Raw genomic sequence first — 6,474 nt, forward strand, 5'->3', positions numbered from 1 at the left:
CTTTTATGATTGTGAGCACTCATTAAATTATGACATGCTAAAGAGTTGATGTTGGACAAGGAAGACAACATAATGGGTTATGTTTTCTCACATCTTAGTTAAAGTATATTGTCATGGATCATTCAAACATGTTGAGCTTGCCTTTCCCCCTCATGCTAGCCAAATTCCTTGCACCAAGTAGAGATACTACTTGTGCTTCCAAATATCCTTAAACCCAGTTTTGCCATGAGAGTCCACCATACCTACCTATGGATTGAGTAAGATCCTTCAAGTAAGTTATCATGTTGCAAGCAATAAACATTGCTCTTTAAATATGTATGACTTATTAGTGCGGAGAAAATAAGCTTTATACGATCGTGTGATATGGAAGTAATAAAAGAGACGGACTGCATAATAAAGGTTCATATCACAAGTGGCAATATAAAGTGACGTTCTTTTGCATTAAGATTTTGTGCATCCAACCCTAAAAGCACATGACAACCTCTGCTTCCCTCTACGAAGGGCCTATCTTTTACTTTTTGTCATATACATTATGCAAGAGTCAAGGTGATCCTCACCTTTCCCTTTTTCATTTTATCCTTTGGCAAGCACCTCGTGTTGGAAAGATCCTGATATATATATCCCATTGGATGTAAGTTAGCATCAACTATTATTGTTGACATTACCCTTGAGGTAAAACGTTGGGAGGCAACACTATAAGTCCCTATCTTTCTCAGTGTCCGATTAAAACTCCATAACCATAAGTATTGCATGAGTGTCAGCAATTGTGAAAGACTATATGATAGTTGAGTATGTGGACTTGCTGAAAAGCTCTTATGTTGACTCTTTCCGATGTTATGATAAATTGCAATTGCTTCAATGAATGAGATTACAGTTTGTTAGTTTCGAGTGAAGTTTATGATTCATACTTGACATTGTGAATAGATTGTTACTTGAGCATAAGAAATCATATGGCAATATATATATGTTGTTGTTATAAGAATGATCATGATGCCCTCATGTTCGTATTTTATTTTTATCGACACCTCTATCTCTAAACATGTGGACATATTTTTCGATATCGGCTTCCGCTTGAGGACAAGCGAGGTCTAAGCTTGGGGGAGTTGATACGTCCATTTTGCATCATGCTTTTATATCGATATTTACTGCATTCCGGGCTGTTATTACACATTATGTCACAATACTTATGGCTATTCTCTCTTATTTTAGAAGGTTTAACATGAAGAGGGACAATGCCGGCAACTAGGATTCTGGGCTGGAAAAGGAGCAAATATTAGAGACCTATTCTGCACAGCTCCAAAAGTCCCGAAACTCCACGAAAGTCATTTTTGGAATTAATAAGAATTATTCAGCGGAAGAAATACCTGAGGGGGGCCACCCACTGTCCACAAGGGTGGGGGCGCGCCCACCCTTACAGGGCGCGCCCCCTGCCTCGTGGGCCCCCTGGCAGCCCTCCGGTGCCCAGCTTCCGCTATATGAAGTCTTTTACCCTGGAAAAAATCATAAGCAAGCTTACGGGATGAAACTCCGCCGCCACGAGGCGGAACCTTGGCGGAACCAATCTAGGGCTCCGGCGGAGCTGTTCTGCCGGGGAAACTTCCCTCCGGGAGGGGGAAATCATCAACATCGTCATCACTAACGATCCTCTCATCGGGAGGGGGTCAATCTCCATCAACATCTTCACCAGCACCATCTCCTCTCAAAACCTAGTTCATCTCTTGTATCCAATCTTTGTACCTAAAACTCAGATTCGTACCTGTGGGTTGCCAGTATTGTTGATTACTCCTTGTAGTTGATGCTAGTTGGTTTATCTGGTGGAAGATCATATGTTCAGATCCTTAATTCATATTAATACTCCTCTGGTTATGAACAAGAATATGCTTTGTGAGTAGTTACGTTTGTTCCCGAGGACATGGGTGAAGTCTTGCTATTAGTAGTCATGTGAATTGGGTATTCGCTCGATATTTTGATGAGATGTATGTTGTCTCTCCTTTAGTGGTGTTATGTGAACGTCGACTACATGACACTTCACCATTGTTTGGGCCTAGAGGAAGGCATTGGGAAGTAATAAGTAGACGATGGGTTGCTAGAGTGACAGAAGCTTAAACCCGAGTTTATGCGTTGCTTCGTAAGGGGCTGATTTGGATCCACTTGTTTCATGCTATGGTTAGGTTTACCGTAATAATTCCTTTGTAGTTGTGGATGCTTGCAATAGGGGTTAATCATAAGAGGGATGCTTGTCCAAGAAAGGGTAGTACCCAAGCACCGGTCCACCCACATATCAAATTATCAAAGTAACGAACGCGAATCATATGAGCGTGATGAAAACTAGCTTGATGATAAGTCCCATGTGTCCTCAGGAGCGCTTTTCTCATTATAAGAACTTGTCCATGCTTGTCCTTTGCTACAAAAAGGATTGGGCCACCTTGCTGCACCTTATTTACTTTCATTTCTTGTTACCCGTTACAAATAATCTTATCACAAAACTATCTGTTACCTACAATTTCAGTGCTTGCAGAGAATACCTTACTGAAAACCGCTTGTCATTTCCTTCTACTCCTCGTTGGGTTTGACACTCTTACTTATCGAAAGGACTACGATAGATCCCTACACTTGTGGGTCATCAGTATCAATTCTCGATTCAAGTTGCTTACCTTTCTTTTCCGGAGTTCTAAGTTTTCTTGGATGTCTCGCCGCGAAGCTCCATCTAAATCATTGCAAGAATTCGCCATGTGTTTTCAACTTCTCTTTCTTTCTATCATCCTTTTTTTACTGGAGTTCTTCATGGAGGCTCTACTTGAATGTTCATCAAGGATTTAATTCATTCTTCAAGTGTTCATCAAGATTCTTGTTGGAGGAGATCAAGTATTCTTCTTCTTGCATTTCAAAGTGCAATTCCTTCTACCTTATCTTCGAGATGGCATTATACCATTCTTGACAATTTTCATTCATGTTTCGTGATTCACATGTTGTCAAGAACGAGGTATTTTAAATACTTTAATCTCTTCGTTGGAGTTATCTTGTGTCATATTTCACCTAAAGCCTTCTATAAGGAATGTTGATATTGTGGTGCTTATCAATGATCCAAGTTATCTCTTTATCATCTTGGTGGAAGAAGTTTTTCATCTCGTTGGTGTTATCAATTATATTATTTGTTTTCGTAGTGGCAGAATTTCGCCTCAATTTTGAGAAGTTTTCCATAAGCCCACTACAAGCTTATTCGTTTCATTGTTGGTTTTCCATCAACTCCGTTATAACCTTCTTGGAAGGGTGCTTTTCAAGCTTATTTGTGGCATAAGTTGGCATTTTCTTCTCCATTCTTTTATTCCACTGATCTATCTTCTATTATTTCTTCCGGAGGCATTGTGATGTTGCTCTTTTCACACATCATCTCGAATTGTGAGGATCATGTTCTTTTCGTCTTATCCATTTAACCGGAATGTTGTGTCATTTCTTCAAGTTCTTTCCATCCTATCAAGTCTTGCACCTTTTTTCAACCGGAGTGCTATCTGAATTTGATCTTCCTTGTTCCTTGTTTATCTTGTTTCAACCAGAGTGGTTCCAATTCCTTCTTGTCCATTGTACTTGTCATTCATAGCTTTGCAACCTCCAAGGTTCACATGGTGTTCCTTGTTTCTATTTTCTACCACAGTGCTCTCAATTGTGTTTAACTCCGTTGTGTTCTTTCTTTCAACTTTTCAACCTCTCAAGGTTCCTGGTTTCACTTCTTTGTCAAAGAAGCAACATGGTTTTACCTCTTCCTTTTCCGCTTCTCTCCGGTGCCATCCCTAGGATCTCGGGTCTAGATCCTCTATTAGTGTGCGAGAGTTGTGACGCCCCGAGACCGACGCTCCAGAAGACTTCCAGCTATTCCGAGTTCCGTCGTGTGTTTTATTTGTTTGTTGCATTTCATCATAGCATCAAGCGCATTGCATCCGCATGTTTTCATAAAACTCGTAGCCGTTCGCAGTTGCCCCTTTCTTTTTTTGCCTCTGTTGTCATTTTGTCAGGCCCCTTGTCCTCGTTGACCTCTCTCAGACCCCTCGTGTGTGTGTCTGAAACTTCTCCCGGACTCGACCCAGGCTGTCATTACCAATGGGTCCGGATCAATCCCTAAACATCTATAAACATCTCCATTTTCTTATTTGGACTCCCTACCTATTTATTCTCAACCGCCCGATTACTGTCGGATGTAGGGTTCCGGCAGACCCTTAAGGTTCAAACTCTGGGGTGCACGCAAATATCTTCCCCCTACTGATTCACGTCCGATCGCCTTGCAAGAATCTAAGCTGAAACGATGAACAACACGAGGGACACAAGATTTATACTGGTTCGGGCCACCATTGCGGTGTAATACCCTACTCCAGTGTGTGGTGTGGTGGATTGCCTCAGGGGCTGACGATGAACAGTACAAAGGATGAATAGCCTCACGAGAGGTGTTCTTGAGCTGGTGTGATGAACTGCTTGGGTGAGTTCGATCGCCTCTTGGTCTAATGAGCGCTCGATCTTCTCTCCCCTTCCTCTGTGGTGGCTAGTACTATTTATAGAGGACCTGGTCCTCTTCCCAAATATTGAGCGGGAAGGGCGCCAACAACGGCCATTTTGAAGGGGAACATCTAGTACAAGTTATCCTGACTAAAGTTGGTCTTCGGCTGCCAAAGGCACTGGTGATGACGCCGCCTTGGGCTCCACGGTGACCTCCATCCTGCCGCTCTGCTGGCCTTGGTCTCGTTGCACTGAAATGGCATCCTTTGCCTAATGCCTCGGTACTCCACGCCCCCTTTGCACCAAAGAGGAAACAAGGACATTGCGCAGGCCGGCGCTCGCCTGGTCACAATCGTCACGGCTTGCGTCATGAGCACCTCGCGAGGTACCCTGCCTTGATCTCTCCGACTCCTCGCGAGCCTACCTGGCGAGGACGCTCCTGAGGAAGTCTTGTGTCGTCCGCCCCGCGAGGCTTGGCCCCTCGCAAGGGTCTTGAGTCTTGCGCTGATGAAGATGGGCCATACTAGGCCACCACTCGAGCCACGCCGTAGGCTGCAGGCAGGCAAGTCTGGGGACCCCCATTCCCAGAACGCCGACAGTAGCCCCCAGGCCCAAGGCGCGCTCGGACTTGGCTTAGCAGAGAAGCAAAGGGGCAAGTGCAGAGCGCCGCGGGCCCCATCAGCCTACGGCCTTGGGCACCGTGTGGCGGTTGCTTGGACGTGGGCATCTCTGCTTCCCCATGCTGCCTCATTATGCGCCTAGCTAGGCGGCCATGAGGCTTGTACATAGTTATCCTCCCCTTGCCGCCTGCGCGCTTCATGTTCCCTTTTCCTCCTCGAGCCTCTGCTTCTTCCTCCAATCCATCTCGAGTTCTTCCCCCTTCCCATTGCCATGGCGCCAACGAAAAAGGATAAGGGGAAGAAACATGTGCCTTCGCCCATCGCGCCTCCGGCGGCAGCTCCCGCCGTCGACAAGTCACTTATACTCAATCTGGAAGCCCTGGAGAAGGTCTGCTTCGCGCTTGCCTCTAGCTTCAATGAGTGCGGGAAGACGACAGTCTGGCCCGCGTCCCACGCCTCCTTCGATAGGATCGTCACGGAGGTCCGGTTGTTTGCCGACGCCTTGTGGGCGGGCCTGGTTCCCCCTTTTCCGCCTTCTTCAATGCGGTGCTTTCCCATTACCAGATCCACATGATGCATCTTGGCCCCCCAATCCATTACTCTGCTTGCTGTCTTCGCCTTCGTCTCCGAGGCCATGGTGGGGATTCCTCCTTCCGTTTCCCTTCTGCACCACTTCTTTTCTCTACGCTTGTCTGACCCTTCCTGGTGTTCGGGATGCGTGAGCTTCCAGGCCGTGTTGGAGACGGCCGCCTCGGGGATCGATTTTGGCCTCCCACCTTCCATGAGCGGGTTCCGAGAGCGGTGGCTGTATGTGGATGTTGGGGTGCCCAGCCCCCTGCTCGCGCACCCGACGCTGCCTGCCATTCCCAATCCTGGTTGGGGTCACGAGGAGCTTACGAGCCCTCAGCTTGCTTTCACCTGGCATCGTTTCGAGAGGCTGAGGGAGCTCGGGGTGACGGCGCCCCGGGTGGTGAAGGAGTTCCTCCAGCGTCGCATCGCTCCTCTCCAGCGCCATTCCCGCCCAATGTGGGCTTCCTCCGGTCGTCAGGACCGTATGAGGCTCCAGGAAGGGGATCTCGCGCCTGAGGCGCTGAAGAAGGTGCTACAGGTCCTGACTGGCGAACCCTCTCCTGGCAGCGTTCGTCATGGAGGCGCTCTGTTGTATCTTTGCACAAACAGGGTCGACTTTGTGAGGCAGATGCCCCGCTTCGACGAACAGGGGCTGCGCCCGGCTGGCCTCGCGGGGCCCCGCGAGAACCCGGTTGTTGTGGTCCTTCCCCCAGCCGCCCGCACCGACCTTGCCTCAGGAGTCGTTGCAGGGAGGCAAGTATTGGCAGGAGCTGGGGGGCCTGATGTCGAGGTGCCGATG

The sequence above is a fragment of the Triticum aestivum genome, chromosome 1B (genome assembly GCF_018294505.1).
Source record: "Triticum aestivum cultivar Chinese Spring chromosome 1B, IWGSC CS RefSeq v2.1, whole genome shotgun sequence".
Classification (NCBI taxonomy): domain Eukaryota; kingdom Viridiplantae; phylum Streptophyta; class Magnoliopsida; order Poales; family Poaceae; genus Triticum; species Triticum aestivum.